The 23,131-nt window shown below is 40.7% G+C and overlaps 1 non-coding gene across 1 annotated transcript; it reads right to left on the bottom strand.

Annotated features, from left to right (window-relative positions):
• Window positions 1-11,828: 11,828 nt before the first annotated feature.
• Window positions 11,829-11,901, bottom strand: TRNAS-AGA (transfer RNA serine (anticodon AGA)). Its single transcript has one exon. It is a non-coding gene; the product is annotated as a tRNA-Ser (tRNA).
• Window positions 11,902-23,131: the final 11,230 nt, after the last annotated feature.

The raw sequence follows: 23,131 nt of genomic DNA, 5'->3' as shown, positions 1-23,131 counted from the left end.
TGGGGAAACAAAGTCAAAGGAGATGGCACAGTTTGCAGTGGAGTACTCAATTCTCAGCTCTTTGCTTTGATTCCTCCCCTTTGACCCTCAAAGTATTCCCTACTGTGATATCCCCATTATAATCAAATCAAAAAATTGTAACTATGGTCTCTTTACCATGTGGCATGTACTATGCTAGTTCAGTTCAGTCTCTCAGTCGTATCCGACTCTTTGCAACCCCATGGACTGCAGCACGCCAGGCCTCCCTGTCCATCACCAACTCCCAGAGTTTACTCAGACTCATGTCCATTGAGTTGGTGATGCCATCCAACCATCTTATCCTCTGTCGTCCCCTCCTCTCGCCTTCAATCTTTCCCACTATTAGGGTCTTTTCAAATGAGTCAGTTCTTTGCATCAGGTGGCCGAAGTATTGACGTTTAAGCTTCAGCATCAGTCCTTCCAATGAACATTCAGGACTGATTTCCTTTAGGATGGACTATGCTAAGCATTTTATAAACATTACTTTATTTAGCCCTCACAAAAAAAGCATATCAGGGAGATCTTATCTCTACTTCACAGAGGTATTAACTGAGGTGCAGAGAGATTAAATGGGCACACATTAAATCTCTTTAGTAGAGATTAAAGCTGGCAAGAGGCAAAGCTGTGTCCTTTTTGGTCTGTTGACTCTTATTTTTCTGATTCTTAAGACTCGTGATGCCCATGAATGTGCCACTTCCTACTGTGGGTTCTCCCTAACAGGCTGTCAACTTGGCACTTCTGAGTGTCTAAAAGTGCAAAGGTCTGACAGCATCTGATTGAGAAGTTTCTGCCTTCCTAGGGCAGAAATTAAGAATGCCCAAGGAAGGGACAGGATTCCCAGGTGGCTCAGTGGTAAAGAACTCACCTGCCAATGAAGGAGACATAAGAGATGTGGGTTGGAGAATTCCATGGACTATATATTCCATGGGGTCGCAAAGAGTCAGATATGACTAGATGAAACTTTCACTTTCACTTGGGCTTCCCTGATAGCTCATTTGGTAAAGAATCTGCCTGCGAGGCAGGAGACCCCAGCTCGATTCCTGGATCAGGAAGATTCACGGGAGAAGGGATGGGCTATGCACTCCAGTATTCTTGGGCTTCCCTTGTGGCTCAGCTGGTAAAGAATCTGCCTGCAACGTAGAAGACCTGGATTTGATCCCTGGATTGGGAGGATCCCCTGGAGAAAGGAATGGCTACCCACTCCAGTATTCTGGCCTGGAGAATTCCATGGACTGTGTAGTCCATGGGGTCACAAAGAGTCAGACATGACTGAGCGACTTTCACTCACTTCACAAGGAAGGGATAGCAGGAGTTGGGGCAAGAATGATACTTAAGCAGAACCATTTTGACATACATCTATATCTTCATTAATGTAGATCTAGGTTTGTTTAAAGATTCACAGCCATGCCATCTTTGGTGGGTCTTCTCATTGATTCTTCTGCAGTGGGCCCCAGGGACAGCACACCAAGAGCATGAAGGAAAAACTCACTTTGGCTGTGTGTTCTACAAGTTGGGCCCTTCTGTGATTACCCATAAAATATTGAGATTAAAAGCAAAATAAAACCTTTAAAAATCTATTATCAGTCATCTCCCCAAGCAGTAGAAATATTGAAGGAAAATAAAAGAGATGCCAAACAGGATAGAAAAATATTTGTGTAGGCAGAAAAGGTAAAAGATAAACAGGTAGTTTATGCATAGAGTGTAAAATGTGTGCATATTCCAGCATGATGTTTAAGCTCTCCAATTCTGGAATTGAACAGCCTGCAAGCAAAACACTGCTTACTGGCTGTGTGACTTTGAGAGTCTGTTACTTTATCTCTGTCTCAATTTACTCATCTCAGAAACGATGAAAAAAACAGTGTTTATTATTATACAGGGCTCTGGGGAGGACTAAATGAATATATATAATATGTAGTAATCAGTGATCAATATATTTTTAGTTATTAATATTATGATTCTATGTCCAGTGCTACCAGAGACTTAAAATATATGTGGGATATTCAAGCCCCAAGTATTTGAGGGTCTAAATGTTAACCTTCTTCTGAGATGCCAGTCAAGGGCACTTTCCTGAACTTCCTGAGAGTAACCTTTCTTCTTTCTAAACTTTGGGTTAACTATTGGCTTATCCCTTCATTACACTTTGAGTATAGTTAATTGTGTAGCTGTCTCAGGAGCTGTGCTTGGTTGAATACTTGGAGAGCAGCAGTGGCTTCTGGCTCATTTGTCTCCTTTGACCCTCTCCTACCCCACCCTAGCCTACAAATACAAATAGTACCTAGGATAGTGCTTAGAACTTAGCTGGTACTAAATAAATGTTTGTTAAACTGAACTGTGGAGAAGGAAATGGCAATCCACTCCAGTACTGTTGCCTGGAGAATTCCGTGGACAGGGGAGCCTGGTGGGCTGCTGTCTATGGGGTCACACAGAGTTGGACACGACTGAAGCAACTTAGCTGCAGCAAACTGAACTGAACTGAGTTGAAATGCAATGTCTGGGCCTACACGGGAGAAAAGAGCAAGCTGGAAGAAAACAGTTTGCTACCATTTGTCATGAAGAAACTGGACTATGTCACTCAGAAGTATTTGAATGAAAGGCATTCCACACCCAAAGCAAGTAGCTGTGGGTGAAAGGTAACAAAAGCACATGTGAGCCTGCTGAGGTCAGGTGGGCACAAATAATACTTTTCAAAATATGGACCTGGTGTCCAGTTTTAGTTTCAAGATCAGAGATCTCTGAGAAGATCTTCATAAACCTGCAACTGGTACACAGCTTTACTTGTGCAAGTTCAAGTGAGCTAAAGAAACTTTTCAACAAACTCTACTGTGAGTGCCTGGTCAGAAGTTCATTAAATTCTTAGGGGTCAAATTTGACAAGAATTATGTCTAGCTTTGTTCTGTGGAAGCCTGAGCAAAGTCATGAAAACCAGATGCAATCAGTGGGATTGCCATGAATCCAGAGGGACTGGCCTAACTGTGATGCAGTGTAAACACACACTTGGGCTTGCATATATACACTCACTCAACCACACACAATTCTCTCAAATACATTCATACACTTTTCTAGTAATTTGTCCAGAAACTGCATTGATAGACTGCTTGAGCAGTGGCCATTAATATAGGTATCCAGAAACTGATTTCTGTCTTGTATCACCAGTGCTGAGTGGTTCTCAGTATTTGGCCCCTAAACTAGTGGTTCTTACTTTTACATTCATCTGTCAAAATCTGTGAAATGTTTCAAATGAAAATTCCTGGGCCTTGCACCTTCAGAAATCCTGGCTTAGCAGGTATGGGGCAGAATCTAAGAATCTACATTTGGGAGACAAATCAATAACAGGCTTCCCATAATGAATCACACATTGAATAATGATTTTTTGAAGACTTATGGATACTTTTCAAGGCCTGATAAGTCTACCCTACATTGTAGCATTGAATCAATAAGGCCAATGAGACCTCAGTGGCTTTGGAAACTCACAAAGTCCAGTTGCAACCTGCTTGCCCTTAGCTGGGATGCTCCAGTGTACATCCCTTCCTTTGCATCATAAGAAGGGCTATATTTAAGAATGTGTCATCATACACCGTTATACCTGAAATGAACAGAAGCTCACTTTCTTGTTCTAGATGTTCACACCTAGTGTCTCACTATATCTTAGCAGAGCCAGCACTCAAACTAGAATCTTTTGATGGTGCCAAACACAAAGTGTTTCACTGAATCACAGCTGCCCTCACTGAGTGACCAGGAGTCTCATAAAATGCAGTCTCTGTATCAGGTGATATTAAAAACATTAAGCAACCAGTAAAAATATTTTAACAACCAGGTGCAGGTCCCCTCAGAACTGATGCAGACAAGTGCTCCCAGAGCACTCCACTGGCTACCCACTGATAATGTCAAACTACCGCCAAGATGTTATCAAATGGATGGGCCCCCTAATTAGGAGTGGGAGAGAGAATAGAAAATCACCTGCTTTCACCTACCTTCCAGGACAAATGACAGTAAATGGAAAATGATGACTAAAAAAAAAAAAGACTAAAAAATGCAAGTTCACTTTTTTTGAGATAGAGGAGAAGGACTAAATTAGAAGACTGCAATGATGACACCTCTCCCCTCTTCCCCAATGCCTCAGACTCATGGTCTGACAAGTATTACTGTATTTGTGAAGATAAAGAGAATATTTTAAATTATGACTGGCCTACAAATTTGTGACAGACTTGCCAGATCTCAGGAATCATTTGGTGTTCACTACTGCGCTTCACCCAAAAACTGGTCAAGGAGAGTTTTATTTCCTTACTATAAAGGATTGCCCTCCTTCTGGCCTTAGATGCAAACACCTGGGATGGGATTGTTGGGAGGTCTCACAAGGTGACTCATTAATCCCAACCACCCTCACAGTTATGCCTGGATCCAGTCCAGGTCAGCTGTCTTTTGACCCTCTGTCAGGGTCTGTAAGAAGCCCTTATGTGAGTGGAGGTGGATTTTCTTTGCAAATTGCAGTTTAGAAAAAGTTCTGGTCAACTACAGGTTTCCTTCTTTTTATTCTTCCATCTCCACATTTCCCAGCTGGTGGACATCTTACTTATTCTATACTCAGTTTTCATACTTAATATTCAATCATTTTAAATTTCACAGCTCATGATCCAAGTTGAACTTTCATCTTTGATAGTTTCAATCTCTCTCTCATTTTTTTTTAAACAGCTATTTAAATGTGGAACATTATTGTCCTCAGTGAACCATTTCTGACTTTAAATGATTTCTGATTTAAAATCATGACATTTGAATTTAAAATCCCACATTTAATACAGCAATGCCTCATAACCATGCCTGCAAGGTGTTTAAGGTAATTGGAAAATATTTTATTCTGGTTTCACTTCCCTAAAAGCATTCCAACATCACTCACTCAAGGAGCTAAAATAGAAGCTTGATCTTGGAATTAATGGGAGATTAACATGAAATCTTAATTTTAAATGGAAAGAAAGAAAACAATTTAGACCCCAGTGTACATCAAAGGATAATTCTGTCTGGCAATGTACAATGGCTTGGCTGCAGCCTAATCTCTCACCACACCTAATGCTTCCATAGCTACCGCACCAAAGAGGCCACAGCATCTTTAATGCTGTTCCCTCATGCAAGGAACTCTCCCCACCACTGTGGCTGGGGTTTAATTAATTACAGCTATTTACAAACTCATGAGGCTTCCCTGGTGGCTCAGTTGGTAAAGAATCTGCCAGCAATGCAGGAGACCTGGGTTCGATCCCTGGGTTGGGAAAATCCCCTGGAGAAGGGAATGGCAACCCACTCCAGTATCTTGCCTGGAGAATCCCATGGACAGAGGAATCTAGTGGGCTACAGTTCATGGGGTCACAAAGAGCTGGACATGACTGAGCTACTAAACATGCACACTAACTCGCAGAAGCTGGTTACACACCAGCAGAAAATCTCCACCTGCCTAGCAAGCGGCCCTCTGCAAGTCACTGATGAACTGCCTTCTGATGGGTGCTATTGGATGCGGCTCAAACCCTGGCAAGGATGCCAACTTCATTCTCTGCCCTGCTAGTAACCTCTGCACTGGGAGTGGCCCCTAAGGCACAGGGGCATTTGGCCAGAGGGATGAGTGAAAGGCCAAGAACAAGGTGGGAGAGAATTCAGAGCCCAGCACTAGCTGCACGCAGAGCTCAAAGTGGTGTCAAATGTCAGCACTTTGCAGTGAGGGATTCTTAGGCACATACCTTCTCCTAGGCATGGTCTCATGTGCGTTTTTCTTTTTTTCACTTATTTGAAAATCTTGAACTGCGGAGGAAGGGATTATGTGCTGGAGTGTTTCATTTTCAAATGTTTTTGCACAGGTCTTTTTGCCTCCCACCAACATTTCAATCACCTATAGTAAGTTTCATTAGAAAAAAATTTTCATTTAAAATTTGAATAAACACCACAAAAAGGATTCAGCGTGCCTAATTCTGAAAGATTCTGGGTAGAGTAACCATCTTCTATTTAGAGAATGTGTTCTACCAAAATTCTGTCCTTCAAAACTCGAGTCATCCTGCTCATAATTTGAGACTTTGGTAGAGGAATGAAATTTGGGACTTCTTAAAAGCTGAATTTTATTTCATTAGGATGCAAATATTTTAAGTGTATCTTACTTTATGAACACATTTACTAAAAAGGATACTTCTTCCTCCACTTCCCCTCTTCCTCTTCTTCCTTTTTCTTTTTCTAATAAGTGTGACTAAAATAAAAATTTTAAATGACCCTCAGTAAACTCAATTGATTATCACTTTTTCTCCAGTGCTCTCTACTCTTAAGTTCCCAAATACTAAGCCTCAAGTGGCTTCATCTGAGGCATAGATTGGAATTCCTCTTGGCAACAGAGTAGATATAGTGGAGATCCTTTTTACTGTTATTTCAAAATACCTCTCTGGGCAACTTTCCCCTGGCCTAGGGCTAGGACAATTACTGGGGATACAACGGAGACTCAACCCTCCTCTCTGGGGACAGCCGTTCCAATGGGATTCCCCTTACCCTGGAAACAGTATTTATTTATTTCTAAGAGGAGTTTTTAGCTTGAACTGATAAATTAAAACATGTTGTTAGTGAGTATTTTCCTGGGTATAGTGTATCCCTCAAAGCATTTTTTTTTTTTCTGAGAAGGAAATGTTAAGCTTTTGATAAATGAAAAATAAACTCTTGTTCTCCTAGATAAATTATTACAATGTGAACTTTCTCTGACTTTAAAAATCTAATAGTAATCTTTGGCTTTGCATGGTAGAATTTCCCTAAACCATTGAATGCATTCCATGTTTCTCAGACTTTGTTTTGGTTAAGGACAAGAAGAGCATCTCCAATGGATGAGTGATTACCTTATCATCCTTTTACTGGCAGCCACGGAGATCTTTAACTCTTTAAGCAGTGGCATTTAAGTCTTGAGAACACCCAGAAGCTTGCCCCAGGCTTTAGACATTCTCAGTTTAAAAAAAAAAAAAAGTGGGGAAAAAGGCCAGCTTGGGTATCAACAAAGCAGAAATAGAATAAGCCAGGTAGTTCAGTTCTGATAAGATTGAAGATCTTCTGCAAATCAGGTAAGCTGACCTGCAAACAAGTACCCTTGCTTAGGCAGGGGTGGCCTCTCCTCCTCTGGGATTTGTATCAGGGGCATTCATTCTCCAAGTATACTTAATGGCACGGAAAGTTAGAGATAGGCTCTTTCCCAACTTCTCTGAGCAAGGAGGTTATTCTTTTACTTTTACAAACAGTTTAAATCACATCTTCTTACCTTTCCTTTGTGCATCCAGGAAAGGTCATCTAAAACTGAGTTGTGGCCGTCTCTAGGCTGTGTCCCCAAAACTGGTAGAATCGATTTTAAGAGGATTTTATCACCAACAGTTTATAGCTCTTGATTGAAATGAAATAATAGACACAAGGAATGCTTGACCTCTGAAATGACACCCGAACCCCTGCCAAAGGAAAGCCCTCTTTAAAAAAAAAAAAGAGGTAGGGGGGAAGATTGTAGGAAAATGCTCTTAAGACCTAGAAGTCAGAATGCAGAAAGCTATTCCTTTATTAAGACTCTGCAAATTGGTCTTGGTTTAAAACCCTTTATAATAAAGCCCATATGTCAAAGTCATGATGTCAAAACCCTTCAAATATACTGGTAAGTTGAAAAGGTGATGGAAAATGAAAGGTTTCATTCAGCTTTTTTGTTTTTGTTTTGTATTTTGCTCAAAATGCTGCCTATTAAATACCTAAATCAAACAATGTGTCAGTGTATCTAGTTTTAACTTTAATAAGATAATTCTGAATGTTTTATTTTATGATTTTTTTGTTTTCAAATTAAATGAGCTTTTTATATAATATCAACTACGAAAAGAATTTTCTTAAAAATTAGGAAGTTCATATACCCAGAGTTAAGCAGCACATGGCCTTAAATGGTACAATTATAGTTGATCTTTTTTCTTTTCAGTTTTCAGAATTTTCCAGATTTCTATAATTAATATTTATTACTTTTAAAACAATATAATTTTGTTTGAAGTATAAAAATATTCCAATCATTTTATTCTTGGGTGTTTTAAAAGAGAATTTTTTAAAAACCTTTCATTTTATATTGGAGTATAGCCAGTTACCAACATTGTGATAGTTTCAGGTGGACAGCAAAGGGACTCACCCATGCAAATACATGTATCCATTCTCCCCCAAACTCCCCTCCTATCTAGGCTGCCACATAACACTGAGCAGAGTTTCCTGTGCCATACAGTAGGTCCTTATTGGTTACCCATAGCACTATGTACATGTCAATTCCAAACTCCCTAACTATTCCTTCTGCCCATTCTTCCTTCTTGGCAACTATAAATTCATTCTCCAAGTTTGTGAGTCTGTTTCTGTTTTGTAAATAAATTCATTTATATCATTTCCTTTTAGATTCCACATAATAGAAAAAAAAATACTTCTATGTCCAGTAAACAAAGAAACTTGAAGATCATGACTCTCTGCGACTGAAACTACACACACACACACACACACACACACACACACGAAAATGCTCAAAAAAAGGAGATTTGTGCTTAATAACATGAGTTTTTCCCTTTCCTCCCTCTGGCTTTCTAGATTGGTGGGCACAGGACCAGTATACACGTTGTGAATTAAGGCTGGACTTATTGTAGCACCATTTAGAATTTGGAAATCCAAAAAGCTACTCATCTCATCCATTCTTTAACATTCATTTGATTCTGTTTGAAGAGGATAAACTTTTCAGTCATCTCCTCAATTGATGAGTTCTGTGACTTGAAGAAAGTAACTTAGTCCTTATAAATATCACTTTCTTCTACTCTAAAAAGAAAAGTTAATAATATGCAAAGGGTTACTGAAAGAACAAATGATTATTAGTACAAGCACATTTTAATGGTTCTCTAATGGTTATAACATTACTGATATATAATTTTTGCTAAAGAACTTAGCAAATCTTATGATGTTTTATGATGTTTATATTTTTAAATGAGAAAATTTTGAACCTCTTTTCTGTCCCTTGCTCATCTCTGGGTTGAGTTTCTCCATGGGTTGCTTTTTCCGCTTCTTCTCATTTTCCACCCTTTGCTGCCCTTTCTCCTCCTTCAGTTAGGGTCATCTGCTTGAACTGAGCTGTCTGCCTAATCCTGGGAGCTTGTATGAAAAAGAGCCCAGTGGGATGAGACAGGTCCTACCTGGACCAGAGAAGCTCCTTAGAGATCAGAGAATGTCAGCACTGAAAGGTCGAGACCTACAGCCTCTCTAAACAGAGGAGGGAATTAAGGTCGAGTGTGGAGTGACTTGTTCAAGGTCACAGCACCAGTTTGGGCAGAGTGAAAGTTAAAACCTAGGACTAGTCTTGCAGTTTAAACCTATAAGTTGGATGGAAGCTGCTGAAAGCAGCAAACACAGAAGTATATAAGGAAGCATGAAGACATCTAATGCATGAAGCAGGCTGGATTTTTCTAGGAACATATTCCTGACTTTTTAACAATTCCCTCATCTCAGAGCTATAAGCACAGAAAAGTGTTTCTCTACTGTAGAAAAAGATCTGGCAATACCAGGGCTTCCCTGGTGGCTCAGAGGTTAAAGTGTCTGCCTGGAATGCGGGAGACCTGGGTTCAATCCCTGGGCCAGGAAGATCCCCTGGAGAAGGAAATGGCAACCCACTCCAGTACTCTTGCCTGGAGAATCCCATGGAGGGAGGAGCCTGGTAGGCTACAGTCCATGGGGTGGCAAAGAGTCGGACACGACTGAGCGACTTCACTCACTGTAGAAAAACAGCGCTGATTCAGCAAGGAGAAACAGAGGCTGACCTGCAGTCTCAGAGTTGCAGTGGGCAGAGGCGATGTGGCCATAGGGCTGCCAAGGGGGCCACAGTTTCAGCTGGTTATTGCCATGGAGGAGTTCATCCCTGGTATTGTCAGATCTTCTGAACTGAGAGAAGTGAAAAACTTAAAGATTTTATGTGAAATTTCTCAGTTTAAAAATGTTGATGCAACTGTTTCAAAATACTATTTAAACCAGACAAAATATGCCAGAAGTTTGCAACCCTTGATGTAGAAAGTGAGAACAGGGCAGAGTTGCCTCATAATCTTAGAGTGAAGGTAAATGTTATGAGATTCTTGAATGAAGAGGGAAGGGTGACTATCTACCCCTGCTGATAGTTGATCTCAGAGTTAAATAGCATCAATAGCATCAATATATACAATCAGTACGGGATGTACTGGGGCACTGGGCATTCTTGGCAACTGCTCTTTCTGTGCTTTTCATATCCTGCATGGCTTTCTCTCCCCTCTTTTACATTGAAACAAGATGTAAATGGTTAGATCCTTGGCTTAAAACTAATTTACAAACTCTCCCTAATCGCTGGTAGAAAGCTGTGGCAGGGACTTGGGATCTACTTGTGGAAACTGGAGAGTAACACATAAGTCCCTAAAATGTGTGAGCCTGTGCTCCAATGACTTTAGAAGGGCCTCCATCTTGCCACGTACAAGAATCTGGCTCTGTCTCCTCCACCTCTCATCCTCATTTAGAAAAAAGGAAGCCATCTCATAGCATTTATGTGTTCATTCTGTATACCTGAAAATTGACAAAGACCCTCACCACTGCATTCCTTTTTAAGTCAACTTATAAGAAAAGGTGAGACTTCCCTGGTGGTGTGGTGGCTAAGACTCCAAGTTCCCAATGCAGGGGGCCAGGTTCAATCCCTGGTCAGGGAACTAGATCCAAATTGCCACAACTAAGACCCAGTGCAGCCAGATAAGAAAATAATATTTTTTGAAAAAGAAAAGTTGTGTTTTTTTTTTAAATGAGGGCAGTGAAGTTTCAGCTTGGCAACCTAGGAATGATTAGCAAATTTATAGATGTAGTGCTACATAGTTCTTTACATAGTCCTTACATGTTACTATTTTCTCCAAATTTTCTGCAGTGATTACTTATATTTTTTAATAATCCAGAAGGGGACAGTTTAGGAAAAAATTTTTTTGCCAAAGGATGAATTAAACTATATGTCTATTTTAAGAGACAAGTCAGAAGAGAGAAAACAAGGCAGCAATGATGAGGATTCTCAGGGTTTAGGAGAGCATAGATTTCCTAGCACTGTCTGCCCTCTCTTTTCCTCCTGTTTATTTCTCTGGTCCCTGCCTCCCCCTCAATCATACATCAGCAATGATACTGCACTTCTGGGGTTCAGGGGGCAGGCATTTGGAGACATTATTAGAACTGCTCTGTAATCAAACATGGCCAAATTGTGATCGTTAAAGATTTACATAACAATTAGAGTGGGCTTTTTGGTGGGGTGGGGGGCGAGGAAAGAAAGCAGCTCAACTTGGGATGAGAATGAAGAAAGAAATCTCTATGAAGGCTTGATGAATGTGTTCCCTGCTGATTACAACCTGATCATATTTACTGAGGAAGAGTCCAGAAAACTGCAGGTGCTGTCCAAACTCTTAGCCGTTGTCTGTGAACTTTATCCTGCTGAAAAAGTTATGTTGGTATCCAACTATACACAAACCTTGGATATTTTACAAGAAGTATGCAAGTGTCATGGATATGCTTATACAGGACTTGATGGACAGACCCCCAGTTTCTCAAAGGCAGCAAATTGTTGATGGCTTTAATAGTAAATACCTGTCTGATCTTATTTTTTTGTTAAGTTCAAAAGCTGATGGTGTGGGACTTAACCTTATTGGAAAGTGAAGTTGCTCAGTCGTGTCCAACTCTTTGCAACCCCATGGACTGTGGCCCACCAGGAACCTACATCCATGGGATTTTTCAAGCAAGAGTACTGGAGTGGGTTTTCATTTCCTTCTCCAGGGGAGCTTCCTGACTCAGGGATCAAACCTGGGTCTCCTGCATTCTAGGCAGACGCTCTACCATCTGAGCCACCAGGGAGGATCTCACTTAATTCTCTATGACATTGATTGGAATCCAGCTACTGATATCCAGGCAATGTCTAGAGTGTGGAGAGATGGTCAGAAGCACCCTGTACATATTTCCAGGCTCCTCCTAACAGGCACAATAGAGGAAAAGATCTATCAAAGACAGATCAGTAAACAAGGTCTTTCTGGGGCAGTTGTAGACTTATCCAAGACATCTGATTATATTCAGTTTTCAGTGGAAGAACTTAAAAATTTGTTCACATTGCATGAAAGTTCACATTGCATTACTCATGACCTGCTTGGCTGTGAATATCCAGGAGAAAATCATACAGGTGACTTATTGGAAAAACTCCCTGAGTCTAGAAATTGTCAGCTTGGTCCACATCAACAGAAGTCTAACTCCCTGAAGCCTCTCTCCATGTCACAACTGAAGCAGTGGAAACACTTTCCTGGAGATCATTTAAATCTTACAGATCCTTTTCTTGAAAGAATAAGAGAAAATGTATCATTGTTTTTTCAAAATATAACCAAACTATTGCTATATAATGAAATATTGCTTTATGACATTACTTTGCTTCCCCCTTTAAAAAGTTAATCTAGTAAGTAATTTGGGGAAACAAATAGAATTATTTTAATTACAATAATATATTTTGTTGCATGCTATATTGTAGTTTTGATACACTAGTCAAAATTGACTTCTTTAATGTTTTGTATATGTTCCTAAATATTGAAACATTAAAGACATACTTCTATCATCCTATTAAAAAAAAAAAGAGTCAAATAACTAACAGATAGATTAAGAAGCTACCAGTGAAAATGGATAGAGCTTCAGCTCAGGAGTCAACAAATCTGAGGTTTAATTCCTGTTTTTCCACTTAACCTTAATTTCTGGGCACTCAGTCTTTTCTTCTGTCAAATGGGGATGAGCATACCAATGTTTCAGAGTAATTGTAAAGATTAATGACAAGTTATGTGACACATGACAAGTTCTGAATAAATGTAATCATGGTGGGACAGTGATTTTGTTTAATGTACTACTCAACATCAGATTCATTTTGGCAAGCCCTGATAAACATTTGAATTCACGTGTGTTCATGAGAACAAACCATCTTGATGTAAATAGATAGCTCTAAAGTTTGTCTCTGTTTCTCCTGCCAAAGTGTCTCAGCAGAGCACTACAAAACCATATTGGGTGGTTTGGGGACCTGTACAAATTCTGGGACAAAATTTTAGTTTTTCTCTTGTGTGGGGTACTATGCCATTTCTAAAGAATCTATGGTTGAATTTACAGAGTCATTTGTAATTTTAGTAAATTTAGTTGCTCTTACATCTTCAAATTTAAAAGTTATAATCATTTTGGTTTTTTTCCAGAGTTCTATAGAACAAGAGCAATCGTTTTTGAACAAACTTGAAAATTGTATTAAAGATTGTGACACTTTTAATAATGCTTTGCACAAACCCAATAAATAATTATGTATTATTAGATGCCCACCCAACCTCCTTAAACAATGGCCACACTACAGAATCTAATGGAAAAGTGCCTTTTGTGAAGTTTCTTCCACACTGTAGAATTAAGGCATTAAAAGATGCCAACAGCTTCAGAACTAATTTCATAAACTACTTAAGCATTTCCATAGCCTGTTTGCTGCTATTTTTCTTAACAGCATTTAAATTAAAACTTACTATGCCAGCTTAATGAGTTTTTCTTTTTTCTTTTTCTTTCTTTTCTTTTTTTTTTTTAAAGAAATGCTGTTTAGACTAACAGCATGTTTAGATTTATGCACTCGTCTCCCTCCAGCCCACCACCACTGTCTATTCTGCCTGCCTGGACCATTGCAGTTGGCTCCTATCTGGCTTTCCTGTCTCTCACACTCTGCTCTTGCATACTGCAGTCTTTGTAAAATATCAATCTACTCTGAGCCTGTGACCTACTAGATAACAAGAGCTATTGAGCACTCAGTGTGCCTAGCATTGTGTTCAGCACTTTACATTCATCATTATCTCATTTAATCCTTGAAACAATCCCATGAGATAATCTCCATTTTGTAAAAAAGCAAAGGGAGGGCTCAGAGAGGTTAAGTAAATTGTGCAAGTAAATTGTAGATTACATCTTGGATTTCATTCATCCACTTAATTACACACACTCCTCCCTGACTACAGCCGTGGCAACATAACAGCAGAATGCAGTGTGGTGACACCTTAGTCACATGCTATCTTCATGTCTGGGATGCCCTCACCCACTTGGTACTCAAATGGGGTCTCAGCACTGCGAAGCCCTACCAGATATCCCTCCACCTCCCAACTTAGTCCCAGAGGCACACCTTCCAGCATGCTGCTTTGCCATCCTTAGTTTATCTGTCTCTCTCTCATCAAATGTCGTGAGGGCTGGGAGTTAATCATACTGTGTTTGTATTCATTTACACATAGCCTGGGAAGTAGTAGAAACTCAGTAAGTGTTTGTAAAATAAATGCTGAGATTCTCAAGAGTGTCTTACTGATCTTTATATCCCCTCAAACCAAGCTGCAAAACCAGGAGGTCAACCTGGATGGGACAGATTGATTGAGAGGCAGTCTGATGGGCTACAGAAGTGGAGTGTCATAAGCCATGGGCAGAGAGTAGACAGCAATGCCAAAACTGGGGATAGAGAAACCCAGTTAGGGGCCAGCTGGACAAAGAGGGGGATGGCTATGGAGCAAGTAGGGATGGTAGAGTGTATTAGGGTTCTCTCGAGAAACAGAACCAAATACAAAAAGGAATTTATTAAAAGGAATTATGGCTCACACTGTTACAGAAGCTATAAGTCCCAAGATCTATTCAGAACGCTGGAGACCTAGGAGAGCCCATGATGTAGTTCAGTCTGAGTGGCAGCATGCTTAAGACACAGGAAGAGCCAACGTTTCCATTTGAGGAGGGATCCTGGGTTTTTTCCCCTGCCTTTGGACTCAAAGACACTCAGGCAGGAGGAATTTCCTCTTACTCTCAGGAAATTCAGCCTTTTTGTTCTACTCAGGCCTTGAACTGATTAGATGGGGCCCGCCTGCCTTGAGGAGGGCAATCTGCTTAATTCATTCTACCAATTCAAATGTCATGCAGAAACACCCTCACAGACAAACTAAGGATACTGTCTGACCAAATGTCCGGGCACCTTGTGGCCCTGTCAGGTGGACACATAAAATTAACCAGGTGGTGAATAGGTTGGAGTAGAGTTCTCCCAGGAAGACCTCGTGGGCACAGGTTTCCATCAGAGTCCCTCTTTTATCTGCATAGTTCTTAAAGTGTCCCTTCCCAACAGTCAACAGCCTGAGGAACCTATTACTTCTCACCACTCTGCCCTCAAACCTGTTCCTTCTGTGCACTTCTCTCCTCAAATTTCCAGCCACACAGGCCTTATTTTGGAGTCATCCTTAATTCATCCTGTCCTTGGTACAAACATTTAAAGTTGCCAAGACCTTTCAGCTCTTCTCGTACAATACTTCCCGCATGCCTCATCTTCCTTCACTGTTGCTGCTCTCCTACTGTAGAATGACGAATACTCAGTTTTTTAAATGGGAAGAATTGGGTGAGGCGGGTCACAGTCTGGTGGCGAAGGAGATTTGGAAGACTAGTTTTGAAGCTGCCTTCACGGGATAAAATGAAATTTTCTTTAGGTTGTATGTTATACAATCAAACGGCAAAGTTTTATACAAGGTATGCTTTATAATAATTGAGGAAGTGTTCATCGTATATACTAAAATTTTGTGGTGGAGATTATGATGGGGAGACCCTATTTTATATAGCAACTATTAGAATTGTTTCTTAAACAGTTTCTTTCACTCCAAGCACTTTCTCTTTTGTTACTGGATAAATCTTCCTAAAGCACAGCTTCAATACTATTACTACTCAAAAACCTTCACTGGCTCCCCACTGCCTATTAAATAAGCAACAGTCTGTAAATGGACTCTGTGGCCCTTCAAAATATGGATTCCACTCATTTTTTCTGACTATGTATCCTATGAATCACCATTGCTTCTTGTGCCAACCAGGAATGCATTTGGATACAAATATCAAGTATATCCAGTGTATGCTGGCTTAAACAAATAGAGAACTATTTTTCTCATTTAAGAAATTAATAGGTCTGCAGTCCAGGGCTAGTGCAAGTATTCAACAATGGATGCAAACTCCTTCTGTTTCTCTGTTCCATCATACAAGCATACGGCTTTGACCTTGAGGTTTCCCTGGTGGCTCAGACGGTAAAGAGTCTGCCTGCAATAAGGGAGACCCAGGTTTGATCCCTAGGTCTGGAAGATCCCCTGGAGAAGGAAATGGCAACTCACTCCAGTATTCTTGCCTGGAAAATCCCATGGACGGAGGAGCCTGGTGGGCTATAGTGCATAGGGTCCCAAAGAGTCGGACACGACTGAGTGACTTTCACTTTCATAACCTCAAGATGTACTTCCAGGCATCTCACCTACATTCCAAGTAGGAGAAAGAAGAGACAGCAAAGGGCAAAAGTTGAAGGAAGGTGCATGCTAATTTAACCTGTCCTGTTTTTATGGATAAAGTGAATACTTTGCTAGAATGCTAACCTAGCAATCTTCTGCTTATGACTCAATGATCAGAAGAGTGTCACACGGTGGAAGGTGACTGGGGGAGGCAGAATTGTAGATGGAGGTGGGCCAGCCAGTCAGTAGTACCTGCCACACACACACCTACTCTAATTAGGTGGCTCACTCACCTTACTCCACATCTGCCTTCACATCATTTCCTCTGCCTTCAATATTTGCCCCGCCCCCTGTTTGTTGAAGGCCTTTCATTTTTTCCTTTCAAGTCTAGATGAAATACTGCTTTCCCCAAGATGTCTTCCTGATCTCCCTCAAACCTCTCTGATAAAGTTTCTCCTTCTGTGATCAACCACTGTTTGATTTTCTGTTGTACCTGGAATACTCACACTGTACTCTGGTTAGTTAGATGTGTTTCATCTCCCTGTCTATATTTTGAAGTCCAAGAGAGCAGGGAACATGCCCCATTCATCTTTGTATTTCTAAGGCAACTCAGCACAGAGTAGGTATTCAATAAGTATTGGATGAATGCACACATCTTCTGCCATATTCCATTCTAAACAGACAAGTGTGCGGCACCCACACTGTGTCTGTAATGGCCCCTCTCATCCAAGTTAAAGGAGAACATGTGCAGTCCTCTGTGAGTACTGGCTGCTGTCCTCTGTCCTCAGCCAAAGCAAGGACATCTGTGGTGGTAACATGACTATCTACCCATGCTTCTTATGTCCCTTTGGTCAAATGTGCAGCTGTTTCCTGGGTGGGAAAGTAAGAGAACAGTAAAAATCAGACAAAATAACAGCACTTTTAACAGGAGTCTTGTGAGTGTATTAGGCATAAATGAAGAACTTTGTGCTACAATATAAGCAATAATAATATTAATACCAACTAATACCATTTATTAAATTCCTTATGCCAAGTACAGAATTTTGTATGCATTGTCCCTTGGATTCCTCATAAGAACATACTCATTTATTAAATAAGGAAACCAAGTTGCAGAAAGATTAGGCAATTTGCCCAGGGTTACAAAGCTTCTAGATGGCAAAGCTGGAGAGACACTCATTTCTTAGTACAAGCCTGTGAAGGGAAAAGCTGCAACCCAGAGAAGTCAAGTGACCTGCCCAAGGCTGTGCAGTGTAGTGGTTAAGAGGATGGGCTCTAGAGTTAGACTTCCTGGGTGGGAATCCTCATGTGACCTGGGGCAAATTGTTGAAAGTTTCTATGCCTCAGTTTCCTCATCTGTAAAACAGGGGTTCCAGTTGCTTCATAGGTTCTTATGAAAACAAAATGAGTAAGTATACTTATTGAGACTGGCCTATCACCTGATCCAAACTAAGTATTTGGTAGCTTAGCCAGGGCAGGGCTGCCACTAGCCTGTGTGATACAGTGGCCTGAGGACAGCTTGCCTGGTGTATGAGTGGAGGAAAGTTGGACATTCGGATATATTTTGGTCCTTCTGGAGAAAAGAAATGAATACTGCTTTCTGGCTGTCCGTGGTAGGAGTCCTGCTTCTCCTCCAAAAGGGACTCCTAGGTTTACTGACCCCATGCTTCAGAAAGTCACATCTTTTGAACAGAATAATGGTGCTGTCTGGATTTCTGTCCACTGCCAGCTTTAATTGACCCAGAGAATTAGTAGGCTTCTGGCTCTGAAATGGTTTGGGGGAAGGACCTTCATTTGGTATGTGCTGAGCTCTGTGGAGTTACCTTTGATATTTCCTCAGTAAATGCAATTTTGTTTTGTTTAAGGTGCTTTCCTTATCTTGGTAACTAGCCTCCAAAGATGGTCCTGCAATGAGCCATGCCTCTTGGTATTCACACTTTTGTGTAGGCCCCTCCCTCAATCAATCTAGGCAGTCTTTATGTATGGTAGATAGATACGATATAATATGGTAGACACGATATGATAGAATATGGTAGTAGTGACATTTATAATTTCTGAGACTAGGTCATAGTAAGTCTAGTAGCCTCTGCCTTGGGTTCTTTGAAAAGCATGCTCTGGAAGAAGCCAGCTGCTGTGTAAGAAGTTCAGCTACTACATTGAGACCAGTCTGCTGTAATAAAGCCATGCTATCCATGCTGAGAGGCTACATGGAGACAAAGCCCCCCAGTAATTCCAGCCTTCCAGGTGAGGTGTCAGATATGTAGGAAAGAAGCCATCTTCAACATCCTGCCCAGCTGAGCCCCCAGGTATCTGTAGCCCCATCCACCATCTGACTGCAGCTGCACAAAACCCAAGCAAGAGCCCAGTGAACCTATAGAACTACAAGAGATGACAGTACAATGTTATTTTAAGCCACACTGTTTTGGGATCACTAAGAAGCACTAGATAACTGAAACACTCATGATTCCCTAAAGCTGCTGGTACAGTTAAGACACACTCAGATCCAATCCACAGATGAAGGTGGTAAGCTGCTTCTTTATATTAAATTAGATTTTGTGGCAAATATACAAATCTGGACCAAAGTCTACATGCAAAACTTTTGTAATTCTTTCCATTTTTCCTTAATAGGAGAAATACTATTTTAACACCATCTATTACATGTTTGTCTATCTGACTGTCACTTGCCTTCCCCTTTTCAATATATGCTCCAAGATGGCAATGATTTCATATGTTTTATTATCCTTTGTATCCTCATTCCTGGTTACAGTACTTGATTTATACTAGGTCTACAGTAAGTATTTGTTGAATTAATAAACACTTGAGGAGAGAGAAGATGAATGTATCACAGATGAAGCTAATATGTTATAAAATGTTCATGTAATAAATATATTCAGCCTACAGAAAACATCTCACATTGGCTTCAAGAATAAAATATGACATATGAAGATATTAATGATATGTTAAGTAAAAAGGCTAGGTTTTTAAAATCAGTTTTCAAAGCAATAAGAACAAGCATAATTCCATTTTTAAAAAACCTTATTTTTTGCAACTCTTTCTGTATATTTGCAGAAAGAGTCCAAAAGCGTTTTTGTCAAACTAATGACAATATTATCTGTGGGTAAAAAGTTCAGAAGGGAATTTTGTTTTTTTCTTAGTGCCTTTCACATGCATTCTAAAATGTTTAAAATAAAATTGTATAGTTTTATAATCAGGAAAAATGTTATTTAATACAACTAACTTGGAGCATTGATATACCTCTTTTTCTTGTATTTTTCTGTATTTCCTGAGACCATAAAATCAAAGTCTTTCAATTCCTTCTCAAACAGTTATATATGTTTCATGTATATTTGTTCCATCCAACCTCCAGTAGAGTCAAAATACAGCACTTCTGCCTACATGAATAACAGCAACAACAAAAGTAGAAATAATCTGTTTATAGCTCAAGTGAATTCCTAGAAGAGTTTCTGCTGTTCAGATCACTGAGGGATTGCTTGCAGAATCATGAACACTGATAAGATGGAGCATTCCTTGGCTATAATCCGAGTTTCTCAAATAGAGCAGCAAATACTACATTTATAATTATGTGGAAGCAAACTTTCTAACCCCTTGTGAAAGTAGCAAATGGCAGCAAATTCCTGTTTGCTTATATAGTTCAAAACTCATTAGAGAATGAAGGGGAAAATGCTTGCCTTTAAGCTAGAGAAACTCCATTGCAGACGTGATACACATGGGGAAGGAGCAGCACCCTGGCCACGTCCACATTCTGAATGTTTTCCTAGTAGCACCACCAGTGGCTGCACCTTCCCTTCTATGATTTACAATGAAGAACATATGCAGTTTATGCAAAACTGTCTTTTCCTGCATTACAAATGGTACTAGAGACCAGATATGCTCATGGCAATGAATGGTAGGAATTGCAGCTCCTTCCCAGAAGTAGTATGTCTTAAGGTGACTCCTGCTGGTTCTTTGCACAAGTAATAAAGAATCCACCTGCCAGTGCAGGAGACAGAGACGTAAGAGATGCAGTTTTGATCCCTGGGTCAGGAAGATCCCCTGGAGGAGGGCACAGCAACCCACTCCACTGCTCTTGCCTGGAGAATCTCATGGACAGAGGAGCCTGGTGGGCTATAGTCCATAGAGTCTCAAAGAGTCCAACATGACTGAAGCGACTTAGCATGGCATGGCTGGTTCTTTAAATGCTCCATCTTTGGACAGTAAGCATTGTTTAATGGGGAAAATGTGGTGATTAGCCTCATTGATGACCAGACACAGAATCTATATATCATAAAGGCTCTTCAAACCTGACTTTCCTCCTAGATTTTCTATCTGCATGGATGGCTACAAGCAATAGAATCTTCCTTACCTCCTCATTCTGTGTCTCCCTCACCTAGAAGTTAGTGTCAACTAACCCTCAGACAAGTCCTCAGTCTCTAGTTTGTCTCTTGTTTCAGTGTTCTGACTAGGGTTCAGTTCAGTTCAGCTCAGTCTTGTCCGACTCTTTGCGACCCCATGGACTGCAGCATGCCAGGCCTCCCTGTCCATCACCAACTCCCAGAGCTTACTCAAACTCATGTCCATTGAGTCAGTGATGCCATACAACCATCTCATCCTCTGTTGTCCCCTTCTCCTCCTGCCTTCAATCTTTCCCAGCATCAGGGTCTTTTCAAATGAGTCAGTTCTTCACATCAGGTGAAAAGTATTGGAGTTTCAGCTTCAGCATCAGCCCTTCCAATGAATATTAGGACTGATTGCCTTTAGGATGGACTGGTTAGATCTCCTTGCAGTCCAAGGGACTCTCAAGAGTCTTCTCCAACACCACAGTTCAAAAGCATCAATTCTTTGGTGCTCAGCTTTCTTTATAGTCCATCTCTCACATCCATACACGACTACTGGAAAAACCATAGCTTTGACTTGTTGGCAAGTAATGTCTCTACTTTTTAATATGCTCTCTAGGTTGGTCATAACTTTTCTTCTGAGGAGCAAATGTCTTTTAATTTCATGGCTGCAGTCACCATCTGCACTGATTTTGGAGCCCCCCCGCCCCAAATAAAGTCTCTCACTGTTTCCATTGTTTCCCCATCTATCTGCCATGAAGTGATGGGACCAGATGCCATGATCTGTTTTATGAATGTTGAGCTTTAAGCCAACTTTTTCACTCTCCTTTTTCACTTTCATCAAGAGGCTGTTTAGTTCTTCTTTGCTTTCTGTCATAAGGGTGGTGTCATCTGCATATCTTGATTCCAGCTTGTGTTTCAACCAGCCCAGAGTTTCTCATGATGTAGTCTGCATATAAGTGAAATAAGCAGCATGACAATATACAGCCTTGATGTACTCCTTTCCCTATTTGGAACCAGTCTGTTGTTCCATGTCCAGTTCTAACTGTTGCTTCCTGACCTGCATACAGATTTCTCAAAGAGGCAGGTCAGGTGGTCTGGTATGCCTGTTTCTTTAAGAATTTTCCACAGTTTGAACCAGGGTTCAGGATCTCATCATCTCTTACCAAGACTAATGCACCAAATTCCTAATTCCACTCCTAACAGATACTTTCTGTACATCTTTCCCACCAGATTAGGGAGTGTTCTTTAAAGATTGAGAACAAGTTCTATAGGCCTTTAAATTTCCCAAAGATCATTGTTCCTAATAGGTGCTCAATAAATGATTCTTGCTCCCTGGTTTGCTTGCTTGGCATGGAAAATCACTGGGACTGAGAAACTGAAGACCTGGGTTATGGCCCTCTATATGAATTACCTATGACTGCCTCACAGATCCCAATGACTTAAGGTAACAACAGTCATTGATTATTTCTCACATTTCCTGTGGATGAAGAATTTGAATAGGGCATAGTGTGGGTACTTATTTTTCCTAAGATGCAGCTAACATCTGCAGCCTTAGTTGGGGAGACTTGAAAGTTGGGGGTAATGAATAGCTGGGGACTGGAATCATCTGGAGGTCTCTTTATTTACATGGGTGGTGGTCATCTGAGGCCACTGCTGGTTACCAGCCAGAACATCTGTACGGCATGGCCTCTCTATGTTGCCTCTTTGCTTGGGTCACCTCATAGCATGGCAGTGGCAATTGGCTTCTCAAAGCAAGTGATCCAGGACAACCAGCTGGAAGCAGTGTTACTTTCATAGCCTAGTCTTGAAAGGCACATAGCTCAGTTCTGCTGTAGTCATGCGCTTACCCAGTGTGACAGGCAGAATAATAACCCCCTAAAGATATCCATGTCCTCATCCCCAAACCTGTGACTATGTTACCTTACCTGGCAAAAGGGATTTTGCAGATGTGATTAAGTTAAGGACCTTGAGATGAGGAGATTATCCTGGATTATCTGGGTGGGCCCAGTGTAATCACAAGTGTCCTTATAAACAAGGAGGCAGAACGGTCAGAGCCAGAGAAGGAAATGTGATGCAGAAGCAGAGGACAGAGTGATGCTGGCCAGGAGCCAAGGAATGCCGGAAGCCTCTAGAAGCTGGAAAAGGCACTAAAACAAACTCCCCCCTGGAGCCTCTAGAAGGAACGCAGTCCCTTAACACCTTCACTTTAGCCTAAGAAGACCCATTTTGGAATTCTGATCTCCAGAACTGTAAAATAATATATTTGTATTGTTTCAGGCCGTTAAGTTTGTGCTACTTTGTTACAGCAGCAATAGAAAACTAACATGCCCGGATTCGAGGAGAGGAACCAAAGACCACATCTCTCAATGGGAAGAGTGCCAGAGTCACATTCAAGAGCATGTGGACTGGAAGACATTGTTCCAGCCAGCTTTGAAAAATATGACCTGCCCCACTCTATCACTAAGTAGGTATATAACTGTAGGTTGA

Source organism: Bos javanicus, chromosome 10, assembly GCF_032452875.1.
Source record: "Bos javanicus breed banteng chromosome 10, ARS-OSU_banteng_1.0, whole genome shotgun sequence".
In the NCBI taxonomy this organism is placed as follows: domain Eukaryota; kingdom Metazoa; phylum Chordata; class Mammalia; order Artiodactyla; family Bovidae; genus Bos; species Bos javanicus.
The sequence above is the reverse complement of the archived record's forward strand: the minus strand, read 5'-3'. Positions and strand labels throughout refer to the sequence as shown.